Consider the following 21,416-nt stretch of genomic DNA (forward strand, 5'->3'; position numbering starts at 1 on the left):
GTTGTATAACAAAGTGAATCAGCTCTACGTATACATATATTCCCATATCCTCTCCTTCTTGCGTCTCCCTCCCACCTCCTTATCCCACCCCTCTAGGTGGTCACAAAGCACCAACCTGGTCTCCTTGTGCTATGTGGCTGATTCCCACTAGCTATCTCTATTTTACATTTGGTAGTGTACATATGTCCATGCCACTATCTCACTTTGTCCCAGCTTACCCTTCCCCCTCCCGGTGTCCTCAAGTCCATTCTCTATGTCTGCGTCTTTATTCCTGTGCTGCCCCTAGGTTCTTCAGAACCTTTTTTTTTTTTAGATTCCATACATATGTGTTAGCATACGGTATTTGTTTTTCTCTTTCTGACTTGCTTCACTCTGTATGACAAACTCTAGGTCCATCCACCTCACTACAAATAAAAGGAGACAAAAGACCTGTATGCAGAAAACTATAAGACACTGATGAAAGAAATTAAAGATGATACAAACAGATGGAGAGATATACCATGTTCTTGGATTGGAAGAATCAATATTGTGAAAATGACTATAGTACCCAAAGCAATCTACAGATTCAATGCAATCCCTATCAAACTACCAATGGCATTTTTCACAGAACTAGAACAAAAAATTTTGCAATTCGTAAAAATTTTGCACCCCGAATAGCCAAAGCAAACTTGAGAAAGAAAAACGGATTCCTGAGAATCAGGCTCCCGGACTTTAGACTATATTTGTTTTTAAATATCACATACCTGTTAATTCCAGGCATTGGCAAGAACTAAGAGTGTTAATAGAGAAAAGAGCTGAGTGGCAAAAAAAAAACAAAAAAAGCTGTTGCAAAGCCCTGGCCATCTGATTCCTGAGAGAAAGAATCTCCCTAAGACCCTATGGAAACAACTATGTAAAAAAATTAAGGGAAACTCTACTTCTGAAATGGCAACGGAAGGACCTCCAAAGACATATTTCCTAGCAAAACAAGTATAACTGGTAGGAAAAATAATTCTTAATGAAGTTTTGGGAAACTGTTCCAAGGGCAAAAAGTAAATAGCAAACATTTAAGAAAATCTATAAGAACAGGGAAAGTCTGTGGTATTTGAACATGATCCACTTCCTCCTTCTCCTCCTAGCTCAGCTTAATGGAAACTCCACTGAAGGTGGCTACAGCCAAGAATACAGGGTTCCTTCTCCCAATCAAGGGCTATGGTATTGTTGCGGAGGAAGAAATTTTCCTCTGCCCTTCTAGGTTCTTCTGGCTAGTCTAAGAATTAAATCGACAGGAGGCAAACTAACAAGAGAAAAACCAAACCAAAAATTTAATAACATGTCCGCATGAGGGAAGCCCAGGAAAACTCAGTAACTCACTTAAAAAGGCCAAAACCCTCACCTTGAACACCATCTTCAGTTAAAGACAAAGAGGATGTTGGGGCTAGTCGTTTGGGATTTCAAAGGGGAAGAAGGCAATGCACATGGAGATGGGAAAGCACATGTTTAGTAAACAAATGTTTGCTGGGCCAGGCAGAGACACTGGGACACAGAGTGGACTCCAATCTCTAGGCCCTGCTGAGCTTCCCCCACCCCAACTAGCCCATATTCTTTGCAGGTATCTATGGTGATAGCTCCACTCAGGGACTAAGCCCTCTAGCTAAATTATTTTAGGCAGCTAAGGGGGAGGTCAAAGCTTTTTCCTGAGTCTTTTGGGTCTTGATTGTTTTCAGCTCAAAATAATCCACATGCCAGAGACATTTCAGGGTGGCCAATTTGCTCCCCCACAGTATCCTCCCGGGAGGAACAGGCTGCCGGGATTTCTCATTTCTGCCAGCTATTAGTTGCAGAAACTAAATCTCAGGTGAGTGTGGCCAAGATAACACAGGCTCTCTTTGTCCACCAGTCTCCACTCATAGGGTAGAGAATCAACCTCAGGCATGAAAGGCTAGGAAAACTGGGCTCCAGTCTATCCTTACCAAGGCCCATACACAGTGTGGAGGTCCCACACCACGAGACACAAGCTGAGAAGACCAGAGGCTACCACCCTACCCAGCACCTTTCTCTTAAAGCAGAGGCATCACTAAGAGAAAAGTGGGCCACTGTCCCACCCCCAGACCCAGAGCCAGGGCTCAGAGATTTGGCCAGAAGAGAGGCAGGCCTTAAGAACTGGGAAATGTGAAGTTCTCCCCAGTGTAACAGAGGGTGGCAAAGGTCAACGATAATGGTCCTCTCAAAAACAGTGAAGGTTTTGGTGGTAAGCAATTAAGGTAGCTTCACAAGAGTAACAAGTTAAGCCATAGAAAACCAAGTTAATCAGATAAAACCAAGTATCCAGACAACTAATAACTTTCATGGGATAAGCTGGAACCTCAAACATTGGCCTCCAAAACTACCCCTGTAAAGGGGCCGAAGTTAATTATACCAGACAGTGGAGCAATTTACACTCCAGGGCATTGTCAAAACAATAGCGCAATTAGTGGAGTCTAACAGCTGGGTTTAATCAGGAAAGGAGACAAAGAGAAACCTGCTAAAAACACTGTCACTCCAGGGTGAATATACACACACCCAAGACTGCACCTCTGAGCAAGAGTCAGAGGCTTCACACTGCCGGGCAAGTAGATGTCACTAAAATAATCCAGCTAGTCACTAAACAAATAGACCAACAACAAACCCCAGGGAGAGGGGAGCTGCTCCAATATATAATCTTAAGTGTCCAATTCTCAACAGAACAACATTAAAACACATGCAAATAAACAGCAACGTGTGACTCAGAAAAACACCAAAACAATCTTGAAAAAGGACAAAGTCAGCAGGCTCACACTTTCCATTTTCAAAACTTACTACAAAGTTGCAGTAATCAAGACTGCGTGGTACTAGCATAAGAAAGGACACACAGGTATATGGAATAGAATTGAGAAACCAGAAATAAAATCCCTCACATTAATACTAAGTTGATTTCAAGAAGGGTGCCAGACCATTCCATGGGTAAATCATAGTCTTTTTTTTTTTTTTCTTTTTGCGGTACGCGGGCCTCTCACTGCTGTGGCCTCTCCCGTTGTGGAGCACAGGGTCCGGACGCGCAGGCTCAGCGGCCATGGCTCACGGGCCCAGCCGCTCCGCGGCATGTGGGATCTTCCCTGACCGGGGCACGAACCCGTGTCCCCTGCATCGGCAGGCAGACTCTCAAACCACTGCGCCAGCAGGGAAGCCCCCTAAATCATAGTCTTTTCAAATAAATGGTTCTATGACAATTGGATATCCTCATGCAAAAGAGTGAAGATGGTCCCCTACCTCACTCGATATACAAAACATAACTCAAAAGGCATCAGGAACCTAAAAGTAAGTGCTAAAATTATAAAATTAATAGAAGAAAACATAGGAGAAAACTTTCATGATTCTGAATCCAGCAATGACATGACATTCTTAGATATAACATGAAAAAGGAAAGCTACAAGAGAAAAAATTAGGTAAATAATTTAAATTTTATGAAAATTTAAAAATTTTATACTTCAAACTGTACCATCAAGAAAGTATACAGACAACCCACTAGATGGGAGAAAGTATTTGCTGTACTTGAAACTAAAAAAAAAAAGGCAATTTATAAAGTAATTTAAAAAAAGGTGAAAGGACTTCCTTGGTTGCGCAGTGGTTAAGAATCCACCTGCCAATGCAGGGGACATGGGTTCGAACCCTGGTCTGGGAAGATCCCACTTGCTGCAGAGCAACTACTGAACAACTACTGCACCTGGGCTCTAGAGCCCACAAACCACAACTACTGAGCCCATGTGCCACAACTACAGAAGCCCACGCGCCTAGAGCCCGTGCTCCACAACAAGAGAAGCCACTGCAATGAGAAGCCTGAGCACTGCAACAAAGAGTAGCCCCCGTTTGCCTCAACTAGAGATAGCCCACGCGCAGCAACGAAGACCCAACCCAGCCAAAAATAAATATAATTTGTTTTGAAAGGTGAAAAGTGTAAAAAGCCTCTGAAAGGTAATTTTTTCCACAGAAGTACAATATAGGTCAATTTGAAACCTATACATGAAGATAGCAATATTTCTAATATGTTTCAGTAGAGAGAACATAGAAAAAGTTAAAAAATAAAAAGAAACGGAAAAAGAAAAGATTGTAGAAGGCTTTGACAAAAATAAGTTGTCTTAAAGTAAAAACTTTGTCATTTTAACCAATCTTATTGTGACATTTTGATTTCAAGGAATTTTTTTTTCAACCACAGGAACCCAAGATACATACCAGAGAGATAAAAAGCTTGACTTTAGTGTTCTCAGCATGTCAAGAAAATTGGGAGCATGTCAAAGTTATGGACACTGGAGAATATCCAATGAAGAAATAAAGCAAAATTTTTTGATTGTTTTAAAAAAATAAAACACCTTACGTCCTTGCAGTTTGAAATGTTCTGTTTTTGAAATGCTGATATGAGTGCATAATCTCATGAAGTAATAAAACTATAAATTATGACCTGTGAAAATATTGTTTAAAATGGCAACTTGGGTATGTAATGGGGTATTAACATGTGCTATGTAGGAATACTGCTAAACTGCAGCTATATAGTATGTTATATATATAGACACCTTTATGACTAATGCACCAAGGAGAAAATTCTGGCAAAGTAACGTGTGTTCAAATTCCCTGTATATAACTACACTGAAACCTAACATTGATTTGGTATAAATTATAAGTTATTATACCAATAGCTAACCATTTTTTATTGGCTGTCATGGTTTATAGAAAATAGCTACAGCATCAGCTCACTTTTCTACCTACAATGTGTCTACTTTGTAAAATAAAAAATCATTATTTTTTTATTCTAGTCTCTTGAATCATAAGTTATAGCATAATAACTAAAGCCATTTAATACAGGAAAATCATTCCAAATCAAAAGGACAGTAGATTGACTATTGCAAAGGAAATAAAAGGGTAAGAAACTAAAATATTGTTTGAATATGCAAAACTAAGTATTTCACATCTACAAATGCAATTACACCACAATATGGCTCTCCAATACATTCCGGAAATGACATAAATACATGGAATGTCCTATGGTCCCCTATAAACTCCTGTTTCAGATGGTGGACCAGGGCAACCAACTTACACACAGTGAAATGGGAATGAGACCTACTTGGATTTTTTTTTCTCTATTAAATGATGCATTTTTACACATGATGAAGCTTCCTGTTTCTTTAGTTTCATGATACTGAGAATGACAATTGTATATCAAAAATTTATCATATGTTCATGCTTTTTATGTTTTTTTAAAGATTTTTTTTGATGTGGACCATTTTCAAAGTCTTTATTTTTATTATTATTTTTAAATAAAAGTCTTTATTGAATTTATTACAATATTGCTTCTGTTTTATGTTTTGGTTTTTGGCCGCAAAGCATGTGGGATCTTAGCTCCCTGACCAGGGATGGAACCCGCACCCCCTGCATTGGAAGGCAAAGTCTTAACCGCTGGACTGCCAGGGAAGTCCCCTGTTCATGCCTTTTAAATTGTGAAAAATCATACATAATTCTGTGGTCTGTTTCCAATGTCAGCTCACCAAATAAGTTATTCCGTCGTATAATTTGATGAGTAATTTCATTTTATTCAATGTTTTGGGATGTTATTTATTGACTGACCCAAATGACAATAATTTAAAATATTTCCTTGGATATATTAAGGAGAAATATGTCTATTAAAAAAGGGGGTCTTAGTTATATTCCCAATATTTTATTTTACTCTTAAATCTCAAAAACTCTATGTAATCATAAAGAATTTCAGTTTATGGAACAAAAAAAAAACTATACACCTTAACTACAGCCATCTATCCCCTATGTTTATTACTTGCTTAGGTAAGTATTTTAGACATGTAAAGTGCTACCTACTGAGTTAACTGGTAAAATAATTAGAATTACATAGCTGAGATCGCCTTTCTTTTTGTATTATTATAATCCAATTGCTACCACATTTTATCTCCACAATAAAATGTTAATATTTAGTATATATTAACTGCATTCATATTTGCTTAATTTTTCATACTTTATGTTCCCTGCACAAACTGTTCCATAAAATGGGTTGGGACAAATTTATTCACATACCATATTTCAATGACATTAGCAAGTTAGCCATTTAGTTGATTACAAATTGTGAATAAACATTTTCTGCTCTGGTTTGAAAACCTAAATACCAAGAATGTTGCTATTTATAGTTAAGAAAGTTTTTGAGAAAATGATTCATATGGACATATTTTTAAAATAGAATCAAATAAACAGTTAATCTCTTACTTTGTAGACTTTTACAACCAAAATATTAAAAAAAATTTTTTTGTGTGGCAAGCCAATAATAGAAAGTTTCGACTCTCCATCCTCAAAGACCATTGTATGGTGGTATATCCCACACAGATATGAGGGTCAGGTAACCAAGGGGTGGAAGTGGCCTTGCTTACCATACCGAAATACTTGGGGAATCTGTGCTTTCCATTCTTGGTGATGTTGGTCTAGAGTTCCCAGTTCTCAGAGAGATTGTTTATAACACAGGAAACAGCAAGATTCTCATTAAATGATGGCTGCTGATAGGTTTCTTCAGGTTCCTTTTTCCAAGAGAACATCAAGCAAGGAAAGGAGTCACCACACTAGCTGGTGAACTAACCTTGATTATCAAGAGGAGATGGGTATGTTATTATACACTGAAGGCAGAAAAGAATACATTTGTCTCCCTGGGATCCACCAGGGTGTTTCTTAGTACCCCCCACTCTGCCTATTTGGGGCAGCAAATAGACAAGTGCAGGAGCCCCCACTTGAAAAGGTCATGATAACAGGTGCTTGGACCCCTCTGGTGTGAAGGTCTGGCTCACCCCATCTTATAAGTCACCTAGACTAGAGGAGGTCCTAGCTGGGAATTAGGGAATTTAGAATGAGTTATAGATGAGGGACATAAGAAGCATCAGTTGTGTCCTCATGACCAGCTGCAGTTGTTGGGATCTGAGTCCTTTCCACTAACCTGCTTTGTGTAAGCATCCCCCAAATCCTAGAGAAGCTATTTCTCGATGAGCTGAACTTACTACAGGAAGCAAGTGGATGTGAATGCACAGAATAGGCTGTACTGGATGCTGTGGTGCCCCAGCAAAACTGCCCTCCAGGCCTGAGGCATCTTCCCTCAGTTGCCAGTACCTGCTGATATCTCACTTCTGATTTGCTCTCCAGGAATTGTCCTTAACCACACATAGCTTCCTCCCCTTTTTTCTTCCAAAAATTGGTCCCTGCCGGGTAATGAGATCTGATTTCCTCCCACTGGTCCAAGACAACTCTGGAAATTGTCCAGCTCCAGAGTTCTCCATATAATTGGCTCCCATATAATTTTTTTTTTGCATCAGAGTTTAACATCTTTCCTGCCCATGTCTGCTTCTCTTGCGCACAGATATTGTTACCAAAAGCACCTCCTAAGAAACCTCCTGCATAAAAATTTCTGCCTCAGAGTGTTAGATTTGAATAATACAATCTAAGGCAATAGCTAAACTGCGTGATTAGGATATCTTTTAGTGTACTGTTAAAATATGTCAAGCAATAGTGGCTGGGCAGAGTATGAAAATACTAAATAACAATAGGCTTTTTAGAAAAATGAAGTTAAGTATATGTCTTTAATCACAACAAAAAATGAAAGCTACAAAAATATTAAAAATTTGTACAATAATAAAGGTATTTCTGTTATTCAATAGACAACATTTAGCCTGTCTAATTAGAATGAATTGATAAAATTGGAATATCCCTATTTTGTCACTCATAATGAAAAATATGGATCTAACTAACAGTGATTATCGGTGGCTGCCAACATTACAAAAAGAGAAGCCAGACATACATGCTTCCTGATGGACGTGTACAGCACCATATTTGAAGTATTTTACTAAAATATAAATATATAAACCTGAATTGTACAGTCACTAGATCTAACCACTAATTACAAAATCTGTAAGAATACATTAAATGACACTAGAGGATATCATCCCCAAAGTTCAAATAACAGGAACTACGAGACAAAACTGGCTAATAAATAAATTGGGAAAGGGAGGCAGGAAGAAAGAGTGATGTGTGTACAATCATGGGGATTTGAACACTGATGATATTAAAAGAATTATTGGGTTTGCCAAAAAGCGCTTTCAGTTTTTAAGTACAAATAAAAGACACAGTTTTCATTTTCACCAAGAACTTCATTGAACAACGTATTCACCCTTTGGTTCCACTACCTTCTGCCATTTTTCAGGCAACTTCATAATTCCATCTTCCCAAAACTTTTTATCTTTTTGACCAAAGAACTGTTCCAGGTGCCTTTTACAGTCTTGCAGGGAATTGAAATTTTTTCTTTCAAGAGAATTTTGTAAAGACCCAAATAAATGGAAATCCAAAGGTGCAATGTCTGCTGAATAGGTGGATGAATCAGAACTTCCCAGCCAAGCTGTAACAGTTTTTGCCTGGTCATCAAAGAAACATGCAGTCTTGTGTTATCCTGATGGAAGATTATGCGTTTTCTGTTGACTAATTCTGGACGCTTTTTGTTGAGTGCTGCTTTCCGTTGGTCTAACTGGGAGCAGTATTTGTTGGAATTAATCATTTGGTTTTCCAGAAGGAGCTCACAATAGAGGACTCATTTCCAATCACACCATATACACAACATCACCTTCTTTGGATGAAGACCAGCCTTTGGTGTGGTTGGTGGTGGTTCAATTCACTTGCCCCATGATCTTCTGTTCCACATTATTGTACAGTATCCACGTTTCATCACCCGTCACAATTTGTTTTAAAAACAGAACGTTTTCAGTATGTTTAAGTAGAGAATCTCATGCGGAAATATGGTCAAGAAGGTGTTTTTCGCTTAGTTTATATGGAACCCAAACATCAAAGTGATTAACATAACCAAGCTGGTGCAAATAATTTTCAGCGCTTGATTTTGGTATTTTGAGTACGTTGGCTATCTCCCGCGTGGTATAACATTGATTGTTCTCACTTAATGTCTCGATTTGATCGTTATTGACTTCAACTGGTCTACCCAACTATGGAGCATTGTCCAGCGAGAAATCTCCAGCAGGAAACTTCACAAACCACTTTTGACACATTTGATCAGTCACAGCACCTTCTCCATACACTGCACAAATCTTTTTTGCGTTTCAGTTGCATTTGTAATCTTGAAATAATAAATCATAATCTGCTGAAAATGTTGCTTATTTCTTCCATCTGTAATATTAAAATGGCTACACAAAAATTCACCAATTTTGATACTTTTTTTTAAATGCATGCTGATATGACAGCTGTCACAATACAATCTAACAAAATTGTTTCAAATGAAGCTAAAGACAACTAAGTGCTACTACAGCCATCTTACAGAAAAAAAGAACAAACATTTTGGTGAATCCAATATTATTTTTAACTGTATTTTACATATAATTACTAGTCCAAATTGTTTGTGAAGTTTCTAGAAATACATGCTGAAATATTTCCATATAAAATTAAATGATCTAACTCAAAAGAAAACCAATGAAGTGTGGAGTATTGGTTGGCATTTGGATAAAAGAAGATTGGCCATATATTATTATTAAATCTGGGTGAAAGAGGTTCATTCCACTATTCTCTCTACTTCACTATATATTTGAATTTTTCCATGTTTAAAAGTGAAAAAGAATTAACCCATAAAAAAATGAAATAACAAGCCACCCACATGGAGAAAAATAGCTGCCATTCTGTAACTGACAAGGTATGCAATGATTAGATATTTCATTTAGCATATTGTAATTGTTATTGGGGTCTTTTCTTCAAGTGCAGCTTCTAACTGCCTATCATTTATATGGAATAAAATTGATTTCTGAACATTAATATTATATCCAACATTTTTCTAAATTCTCATACCCTCTTAGATATTCCAAATAAACATAATTTTTACACTCCTGACATGACAGAAGAATACCTATATTTTTGTGTTAAGTGTAATTGTGATTTTTGGATTGGGCCACATGTAAATATATTTTATGATAATAAATATCTGCCTATCCCAATTTCATTAAATGTAGGCAATTATATTATTAGCAACTATGGAGATGATTTAGGATTTCCTAATGCTGGATCATCTTTTCATTATTGTATAAACTTGACTTGTTCAAAGTTTATTATTCTTTCATGTGCTATCATTTTTCTTTCCATTTTTGTAGCAACATTCAAAAAATTGTCTTGGTTTCTGCTTTCCTTATTTGTTGCTATCTTTCACAGGCCTTCGTATTCTTCAAAAGGATTTGGAATTTGGATTTCTTTTTGATATTCTTCCTTTCATGTTGTTGTTTGCTTCTGAATAATCGTTTAAAAATGTCTTGAGCTGGTGTTATTTCAGAAATAGCTTTTCTCTTTTTCTCATTTTTTTAATATGTAAAGTGTTCCATATGGATTTTATATCTCTTTTGGCATGTATGTTTTATATTTTCCTAAAAATTCATTCATTCCAACCAGGTTTTCAAATTAATTTGCATAATTCTGATTGAAGTGAGCTTATTTATTAAAATAAGCATTTAAAGCTACAAATTTTCACTCAAGCATTACTTTAGTGAATTCCCATGTATTTGAATATGGAATGCTTATGTTGTTCATTTATTCTAAGTCTTCTGCAATAACAGCTTTGATTTCTTGTGTGGCCCAAAAGTTTTTTAGAGGTATCTTAGGTCTCTTTTAATATATATTTTGTTTCAGTTTGGTAGAAATTATTTTTTTCTAGGCACACCCTATAGGAACAAGAAAAAAGTGAGACTTCATAGAGGATCTGACATGTCTGCTGGGACCATAATAATATGTAGCCATTTTCTAATGAAGGTAAGGGTCTCCCAAGAAGAAAAAAATAATAAACAAAGGAATAAAACCCTGATACTTGGAGGAGTTATTTGTAAATCAATTACATTATGTTATATGTAGCATGAGAAGCATTCTATGTATTATGCGGTAGAGTAAAGCAAAAAGAGATAGATGATAGAGGGCCTTATGTGCCACACAACCTATACTTTACTCCAAAGAAAAATTGAAGTATTAGTCATGGAAGTAAAATCACCAAGTTTAAACATTATAATCAAGACAAGGCACTTATAAGAAGGATAAAATGGAGAAATAAAGATTGGAGATTAGAGACTTCTACATTATTCAAACAAGAAACAGAAAGAATCTAAAATAAGATAGTAGATATGGCAATATCATCTTTACCAATTTTCCTGGATTTGGTCCCTGTTATGAACTGAATATTTGGGTCCCCTCCCCAAATTCATATGTTGAAGCCCAAACCCCAGTGTAGATATATTTGAAGAGGGGACCTCTAAGGAAGTAATTAAGGTTAAATGAGGTCATAAGGATGGGGCCATGATCTGATGGGATTAGTGTCCTTACAAGAAGAGACACCAGAGAGCTCACTTGCTTTCAGCAAGCACACGAAGAAGAGGTCGTGTGAACACACAGTGAGATGGTAGCTGCCTACAAGCTAAGAGAGGAGGCCTCAGAATGAAACATACCTGGCTGGCACCTTAATCTTTGACTTCCCAACCTCCAGAACTGTGATGAACTAATTTCTGTTGTTTAAGCCATCCAGGATGCGGTATTTTGTTATGGAAACCCAAGCAGACTTATAGAGGCCCTTATTGGATATTGGGATGTGAGGGGAGGAGAAGAAAAAAGAGGGCTTTCTTGATAGAATGATTGAATAACAAATGCATTAAAGAAATTTAAAAAACATCCAATTATAAGATAAATAAATACTAGGGATGTAATGTACAACATGATAAATATAATTAACACTGTTGTGTGTTATATATGAAAGTTTATTTTTGGCTGTGTTGCGTTTTCATTGCTGTGTGTAGGCTTTCTCCAGTTGCTGTGAGCAGGGGCCACTCCGCTGCAGTGCACATGTTCTCATTGCAGTGGCTTTTCCCATTGCAGAGCACCGGCTGTAGGCATGCGGGCTTCAGTAGTTGTGGCTTGTGGGCTCTAGAGTGCAGGCCCAGCAGCTGTGGCAAACGGGCTTAGTTGCTCCACAGCATGTGGGATCCTCCCGGACCAGGGCTCAAACCCTTGTCCCCTGCATTGGCAGGTGGACTCTCAACCACTACACCACCAGGGAAGTCCTATATGAAAGTTTTTAAGAGAATAAACCCTAAAAGCTTTCAGCACAGGAAAACATTTTTTTAATTTCTTTTTTTTTTTGAGTTTAAAAAGGTATTATTCTTTATCTTAAAAAATAGTGATAAAATATACATAACGTAAAACTTACCATCTTCACTATATTTAAGTGTACGGTTCAGTGGCATTAAGTACATTCACATTGTTTGTGCAACCATCACCACCATCCACCTCCAGAACGTTTTTCTTTTTTTTTTTTCACACACACACACACTGTATTTTATTTTTACAAAAGATAAATAAACTGACACCAAGCATTGACCACAACAAAAGCAAAAATGATTGCAGTTACCAAACACAAAGCACACTCACACTATGTCATAATATTAATTTTGTATCTGTACGAGATGATGAATGTTCAGTAAACTTGCGATAATCACTTCATGATGTATGTAAATCAAATCATTATGCTATAAACCTTAAAGTTATACAGTGGTATATGTCAATTATATCCCAGTAAAACTAGAAGAAAAAGTACATATATATTTGACTGGTCTTGAAAGTGTTCCATGTTAATACAAAATACATCTTAATGGAATACATGTGTCCATATTACTAAACTGGTTAGAATAAATACTTATATAATTGTTATATTTATATAACTTGATTAAAATAGCAACAGGATACATAGCATTAATTTAGATATTAGAGCTTACCACTAGAGATTTATGTTTTAGATTGCTAAAGAGAGCCTGAAAAGATGTCACACACTTCCAGTCTAATCAGTCATTAGTTTAAAACCAATAAAAATGACACCTGAAAATTGGAATCTCAGTAATGAGACTATATTGAAAGATAATTTTGGAATACACCAAAGACAGATTTTTCTGATTTAGAAATTCTGCTTTTCACTAGTTCTTTAGGCATTACACATTTTATTTGTCAGTCTCTACACCTGGGAAAATATTTGTACCATAGGTAAAATTGTTTTAATGTCACATAAAGTAGTTACTGTGGTGTTTCTTAGATTACACAGTCTTGACAATAGAGAATCAGTGTGTATACTCAGAAAAATGAGGTACAGATGATGTCACTGTGAAATCAATAATTTCTTAAGTCTCCAGGCATTAGTGCCCACTGGTACTGACAAAGATGACTGCCTTTCAGAATCCTTAGAATTTATGGCCCTAAGCACAGCCTTGGGAAGTGAGAAAATAAAATGAAGGAAAGAGCCCTATACCGTGAGAACCATTAAGAATATAATGAGATAGTAAGAATGCTGAAGAATTTAGCAAAGCTCATAAAACCCTTTCCTTCTTCCTTTTTCCCTTTCTTTTCTTAGGTCCTCCCTTTATCTCCCCCCTCCCCTCACACACACACACCACACTATCCTCATCAACTGCTCTTCACTGAGAGTAAAATAAAAGAAGATGCAATTACTGTATTCTTAAACTTATAAAGAGAACAGGCTTTCAAAACCTCAAATCCTCCCTTCTCAACATCTGGTTTCACTAGTTCTTTAGTCACTCAATCTATAATTGAACATAATTTCCAAATGTCATCAAGAATTAAACATAATATTTTTACAAATAAAAAATTAAGAAGGCACTGGAAATAGACATGGTGAATTCCAAATCATTACTGTGAATTTGATTACCAAACTGAAAGTAGAAATGTCCGTCTAGTTTTGGCAGAACTTTTATAATGTAAAGGTAGTTTACTAACAGTAATATGATCTGTAGCTTCAGATTATGTTAACATCTGAAAGAGGTAAAGAGACAGGAACATATAGATCTTAAATAAATGTTTTGCCTCAGGAAGATTTAAAAGATAGAAGCTTCTGGTGAGAGTGATATTTTCTACTCCATTGCTTTCATTTATTGTCAATGGACTATTGACTCTCCAAGTAAATATCTCTGCTGAAAAAATGTCTCTGGAGTTCTAGACCCACACGCCTACAGGCCAGGTGGGTAGCTCCATTGGTATGGCACACTCGCACCTCCGCCTCAATGGGTTTAAAACTGAAGCCCTCCTCCCCACTTGAACCTGTTCTGCGACCTTTAATAAAATGTTAGCATCATCATCCAGTTTCCCAGGCCAGAAACCCGAGCCTCAACTTTAAAGTGATAATATATTCTCATTTTTCATTAGTGTCCTCTTTCATTCTCGAAAGTATATTCTTTTGGACAATAAATTATAGGATTACCTTGATCATCTTTGTCTCTTCTCTTTCACTTTCAACTTGTATCTGAACAAACACCAGGTCTTTTCATTCTTCTCCTTAAATGTATCTCAATTTTGCCCACATCTCTTCCTCTTCAACGCTACTACCGTTGCTTCAGGATGCCTACTATCTCTCCCTGGGGAAAAAATTAAACAGAATATTTGAAGCATCTCGTAAAGCAGGTAGCATATCTCTCCTGTTTAATTTTGTATTCTCAGTCCAGTGGGGCACCTGTTGTGAGCTTATAAATGTCTGTTGTTTAAATGAATTATCCAGTGATCCCGAACCCTGGCCACACCTTGTAGATTTGTCCCCCCAGCTCCCTCACACCATCCTCGGTGGGAGCAGTAATGGTTGTAGAATATGGCCTGTGCTAAGATTTGGAATGACTCAAACTCAACAGATGAACCCTATCCTGAGTAACTTTGGGATCTAAGATCCCACATGCCACGCAACGTGACTAACAAATGAAAACAAAAACCAAGAATCAGAACCAAGAGATTCTAGGATCAGTCTGACTGCTTTTCTCGAAAAGAGAAAGTGTAAACTCAGAATCTGGGAAACAGTGGATGCTTGCCTGTAAGGGTAGAGATGAATAATGTTGACACGCAAAGAAAAAAAAGGGATTAGAAAGCAGGCTGTAGGGGAACTCCCCTGGGGGTACCCTTCCATGCTCCCAGGCCCTGGCTCTAGTCTATTTCTGGGGCTGAACCACATCCCTACTCTGTTCTGTGAGTGATTTCTGTAACCTTAAAATAAGTCCCCCTTTTATAAGATAGCTCAAGAGGAATTTTTTAATTTATAACCTGAAAAGTCTTAATTAATTCAGTCTCACTATCATCTGTGGAGATTTTTCAAAATAAAAATGACAAGGCTCACCCCAGGAGATTCAGTCTCAGCTTAAGACTCAGTGGGAATGCATGGGGAGGCTGGCCTCTCTCAAGGTATTTTTAACAGCTTCACAGATCGTTCTGATGCTCAGCCAGGGTTGAAAACCACTGAACTATACTATTTGTTGTAGGGAAATATAAAAGAAAAGGACAGTAACCCAGTACTCCAGGGATCTTAGATTTCATTAATTATATTGGACATGCATATGTAAATAAGACTTAAGCATGCTTTCAAAGGAATGTATCAAATGTTTGAACTATGTTTAGAAGTATTGAATAACAGGATGGAATTGGGACACTGGAATTATAGCAAACTGTTTCTTTTAAAAAAATGATTTATCTCAATCTCAAAGATATCTTTCAGCTCTATAAATTAGAAAACTAATTAACCTCTTAATAATACAAAAATGATGGTCATTTAGGTAAAGATGACATAATTTGAGTTTAAATAAAAGGGTCAAAATGTTCAAATCATGCAAATAAGTTGTAAATTATTGAAGACCATAAAACTGAAATTTTCATTTGATTTACTGCCAGATGAATCCATCCTATGTAAATTCTGTATATCTGCTCTGGGCCATTTTTCTCTGAATTATATGCCATTCATCATCCTGACACAACTAAAATAGCATAAACTTCTATTGATAAAGACAATGCATTTTAAATGTCATTGCTGATATTCTGTTTATGTTTCCATTTACATTGGAAGAGGATCTTGAAAATTAGCAATATGTAAATGACATATTGACCAACAATACAATTTGACCCCAGAGAAAAAACATAAATGTGTAATAATTTTTCTCCATCAAAATAACTTGTTTATTCCTCATGATACTTCTCTTTATATGAGGAAAGGTACACAGAGATGTTATTTACAAGGATAGAACCATACAAGTCTCTCAACTCCCAGGCCACCCCTTTCCACTTATTTAAGCATTCATCTATGTTTTGTACAGTATAAAACCTGCACATTCCTTCTTGTTAGTAGGAAAGGGAGACATTCTTGCTTTCCCTCAATTACACTGTATAACCCTGAATTTCAATAGCATTTGTTATGCTTTTGTGGCTATAATTTTTTAAGTATTATGATCACTCAAAAAAAATATTTTTAGACAGATGTTATCACTGTAAAGTTCAGTCAATCTATAAAACCTGAATGTACAATTAATTAACTAATATTGGTTTGGGAGCTAGAAGGCAGAAGTGAATCTCCCAGATAAGGAGGAGTTACCACTTTGTAGGGTCTAGTTCTCAACCTTACAGGCACAGAAGTGAGATGTTCATTTGCTGAGTATTTTTTTTCAAGTTTACCAACCATATGCATTGCTATTTTTCTGAACTGCCTATTCAATTTTTGTCCGATTTTTCTGTTGCAGTACTCAGCATTTTATTATTGACCTTCAATAATTTTGTATCATAAATCTTTACACATGCATTGCCACTATTTTCCAATTTGTTTTTCTTTGATTTGGCATTTGCTTCTTAGTTGTCAGAAGTTTTAAATATTTGTGTAATTCAAACTATCAGTTTTTTTGTCTTTATTGACTTATTTGGCCTGATCGCTATTCAGAATATTTATTATAGATAACATAGAAATAAACATCCGTTCAAAAAAAGGCATGGCTAAAGTTGGCAATCTCAATAGAGATTTAGTCAGTCATTTTTCTTAGCTCTTGGCAGGAAGTACATGGTTGAGCACTCCTTTCTTGACATTTTTTCTTTATTTTCATTAAAGTCTCCTGGGTTTCATCTTTCCTCTCTTGCACCTCTTTTTCTGTTTCCTTCACAGGGCCATCCTACTTTACCCAAACAATAAATATTGCAGTTCCTTAAGATTTGATGCTAGAACATATTCTGGCATCATTCTGCACTCTCACCCTTGGATGCTTCATTGAAACTAATGAGTTTAACTGCTATATATGGCCCGTTGGTTACTCACATCTTTATAGCTCCCACATGAATCACTCATCTGAACTCCATATATATTCAACTATCTACTTGACATACGTTCTTATAAATTTCAAAGTACCTGAAAACTCAGATGTATGAAACTGAGATCTTTATTTCACTCCACTCCCTCGCCAACGTGATCCTCTTCCAGTATTAACTAACTCATGAATGCTATCAACATGCACATGAAATTCAGAAATTCAGGAGCCTCTCTCACATTACATTTTCCCTTATTTCTATACCCAGTGTACTGTGAAATGGAGGTATGATTATCCCTCTTGGATTCACGTATTACTGTTTATTTTTGTAAGCTCTCAGCTCTCACCTAGATCACTTCAATAGCTGAAATCAGTAGTCAGTAAACTTTTTCTGTAAAGGCCCTAAAATAAATAATTTAGGGTGTTTGAGCATTGTGATCTCTATTCCAATTACTAATGCTGAAATTGTAATGACAATAACAGTCACAGGCAGTAAATTAATGAAATGAATAAGAATGACTGTGGTCCAATAAAACTTTATTTATGGACACAAATTTGAATTTCACATAATTTTTATGTGACATGAAATTTTATTCTTCTATTTTTCTTTCAAACATTTAAAAATGTAAAAACAAAATTTAACTCCTGGGCTGTAAAATAAAGCATGTGGCAGGCTGGATTTAGCCCACAGATCCCTAGTTTGCTAACCCCTTGTCTTAAGTGGTCCTCCACCTTTTACTGAATATCTTTTAAATTTATTTTTAACACTGCAGGCAAAGGGACCTTGTGGAATTCAAATCTGATTATGTCAAACTCCTTCTCAATGACTTTCCTTGGCTTTTAAGGCAAATGTGAAACTTTTTGACACTGTTTCAAGGCTCTGTAGGGTCTGATTCCTACCTTTCTTTATTTTCATTTTATACTATCTTGATGGACATTTCATATCATACTCCATGAATTTCTCTCATCAATAATTTTTGACCAGAACTTCTTATCAGTATAACATGGAGACTCTGATTCTTAATTTTTATGTCCTGCCTCACATATAGGACATGATCACCAAGTATATATTAAAAAAGGTTAGAAAAAGTTCTCCTACAAACTGTTTATGTAAAGTGAGTTTCACAACTTTGCCTTCTTGCATTTCAATTTACAAACAAAATATGTATTTTCTGGTTGTCAGATCCTATGTGATAACTGTGTGGTGTCATACAATTATAATCTTTAAGACGGCATCTAACTCTATTTCATGTATTTAAAAAAATCTTGCTAAACACCTAGGAATCAAAACTGAATACTTTTAATAAGACCTTGTAGTGGAATTTACGTAAATTCACACATTATGTGTAACAAAACAAAAATGCTTATTACTCTGATTTAAATGTTGCTTTCTACATGAATAATCTGTACTGAATTCCATTTTTCAAATCAGTTTACTTAAATGACTTTTCACAAGCTATTAAATAATGTCCATAAGCCAGTAAGTCAGAAATATGAGATTGTTATTACAACTGACACTTGACTCTGTTGGGGGCACCCTGCACAATTTAATCAAGAGAAACTCACCTGGCTTCTATACCTATGCTGACTCTCCACTGTGCCAATTAATTGGGTTACATATGCCAAATCTTATTAACATAATCAGCACATTAAATGGTAAAGGTATTAGTGGTTATATAAAAATGAATCTCTATAATCATAGTAATAGTAATAATGACATCTTGACTCTTCTTCAAGTCTGGACATTATAAATTGTGATTTCTCACAATGGCCATCCAATAGGGTAAAAAATAGATTATGAGAGCTGGAAAACTTAAGAGTGAATTAACTAACATGATTTAAATACAAAATTTAGGGCTGAAAGAACTAGTTAATTAACTTCAGGTAAGTCATTTAATTTCTCTTTGTCTAAAATATGTCACATGTAAAATGGGCTAATAGTAACAACCTCATCATATACATTAGAGAATTGTGTGTATGTGTGTGTAAACATTGTCATACACATTTAAGATATTATAATGCTCACTTTTCCATGGTGCATTTGCCTGGAAGATCAGTCAACCTTTTATTATTGGATTGTTCTAAAATATAATGAAATATCTGATACAAGTTGAACAATATCACTTTCAAAGTAGGTCTATTCTGATCACCCTATTTTAACTCAAAGAATGTACCCTGTACCTCACACTCACAATCTACCCTGATCTTTTTATTCCATAGCATTTATCACAATCTAGCATACAATTTTTCTATGTATGATATTTCCTTTCCTTCTCTACTATAAGTTCTATGAGTGAGGAGTGCAAAAATATTTTCCTATATTGGGTGGAGTTGAGAAGATAGTAAGCACTTACTATTTGTTGGATAAATGAATTAATGAACTTCACACTTTGACATTTTGATGTCTTCCTTCTTCTACTTATTCTCAAAAAGATACTTTTAAGCCTCCAAAAATAACCTCTCATTCTAGTCTCATATGTTCCCATTGACCCAAAAGTTTAACAAATGGTCTACACATGACCATTTATTCGATATCTAATTTTAGTAGTATTAGTGATTTGGCTATTACAAATCATTTCAATATGCTTTCAAAGAAAGTAGATAGGTGTTTCATCTAATCCTGTGGGACTGTTTTTGTGAATCACTGATAATTTTTTTTCTTGGAACTCTGTCACACCAGGGGAATAGGTTGTCATATTGTCTGCTGAATTTTACAAGCACAGATCATCCAATAAAAATCATTTGGCATAATCTAAATTATAGGATAAAATGACATGCTAGGTTAATTATGACCACTGTTATTCTAAAGTACATAATGACTTCATCATTTATTTTTCTTCTCTTGTTCTGGGAAACAAGTATTTTGGTTACTTTGAAATGACCTTTAAGTACATAATGACTTCATCATTTATTTTTCTTCTCTTGTTCTGGGAAACAAGTATTTTGGTTACTTTGAAATGACCTTTAAGATATGGCTATTTTAGAAGATTTGAGGTAATAAAAATTGGCATAGAAGAGTCCCTAGAACAAAAATTTTAGGCCATAAATTCACTTTTGTGGGACGTATTTGATGATAATGATAACATTACAGAGAAATTCATTCGAGGAACGTCTAAGTCTCTAGGTATACAACAGACTGACCATTAGATATGATACTTTTGGACTGGTAATAAATGCAAAAGATCAGTCACAACATACACTAAACCACAAGTCAGCGCCAAGGCTTCAGAATAACTCAGAAGATGTCAAAATTCTCAAACTTCCAAAGGTCTTAATTGTCCTTGAAAGTAGACCCAAAGGTTCTTTGTTCTTCCTTAACAAAAAAACTGTCAGAATCTCTCACCAGGCAGGTAAAAATATTTTTTTAAATGAAGAATAGTTTTTTAACTTTAAAAGACAAGTAATAAGATAAAATACCAAATAATAATAATAACAATTCAGGCATTTAATCTATTCTTTTTTTTTTTTGTATTTAATCTATTCTTGCACTAGAAATTCATTCAGGTGATAAAACAAGAAAACTTTAAATAAATATCTCAGAATTTAACTCAGTATTATTTATTTAAAAATTACTGGATTAATATACATAGGCACAGATATTTGAAAGAAAATATATTTTAGATTATATTTGCTTATATCTCTTATAAACTTTTTAATGTAAATGTATGTATTGTGATGGTTTGGGCAGCAAGTAGCCAGAATTCTAGCTCAACTTGCTAACAATGAGTAAGTTGGAATACTCCACACAAAAGATACCAACATCAGCAACTCAGGTTTCATTAACTCAACATTTCAAGGACCCATATTCTTTCTATCATTTCCTCAGGCATTTTCAAAGTGTTTTCTCTGCTAGTTTCGTTTCCTTCATGGCCACGGAATGGCTTCCACAGGCCCAAATGTCCCAAGCAGATAGGACAACATGCAGGGAATATGACAGATGACAATCCTATGTTTCTTACTAAGAGTAAGAAAACAATTCTTAGAAGCCAATAACATACTTGACTTCACATCTTATTGTACAGAAAGATGTCATATGCCTAAATGATTGGTTACATGAAGCACAGGACCTTGGGAAGAAGAGTGGATTATCTGAACAAAATGAGGGTGTTGTATGAAAGGAATGGGGACTGAGGAAATTCCACTAAATGTTATGTGAGCATTATACAACATCTACTACATTCATCATTTAATTTATTTGTTAAGTAAATATTTATTGAATGTCTACCATGTTGCAGGCATTGAGAGTTAAACATCAGAAACAAAATCAAGAAT

This window comes from Orcinus orca, chromosome 7, assembly GCF_937001465.1.
Source record: "Orcinus orca chromosome 7, mOrcOrc1.1, whole genome shotgun sequence".
Taxonomy (NCBI): Eukaryota; Metazoa; Chordata; class Mammalia; order Artiodactyla; family Delphinidae; genus Orcinus; species Orcinus orca.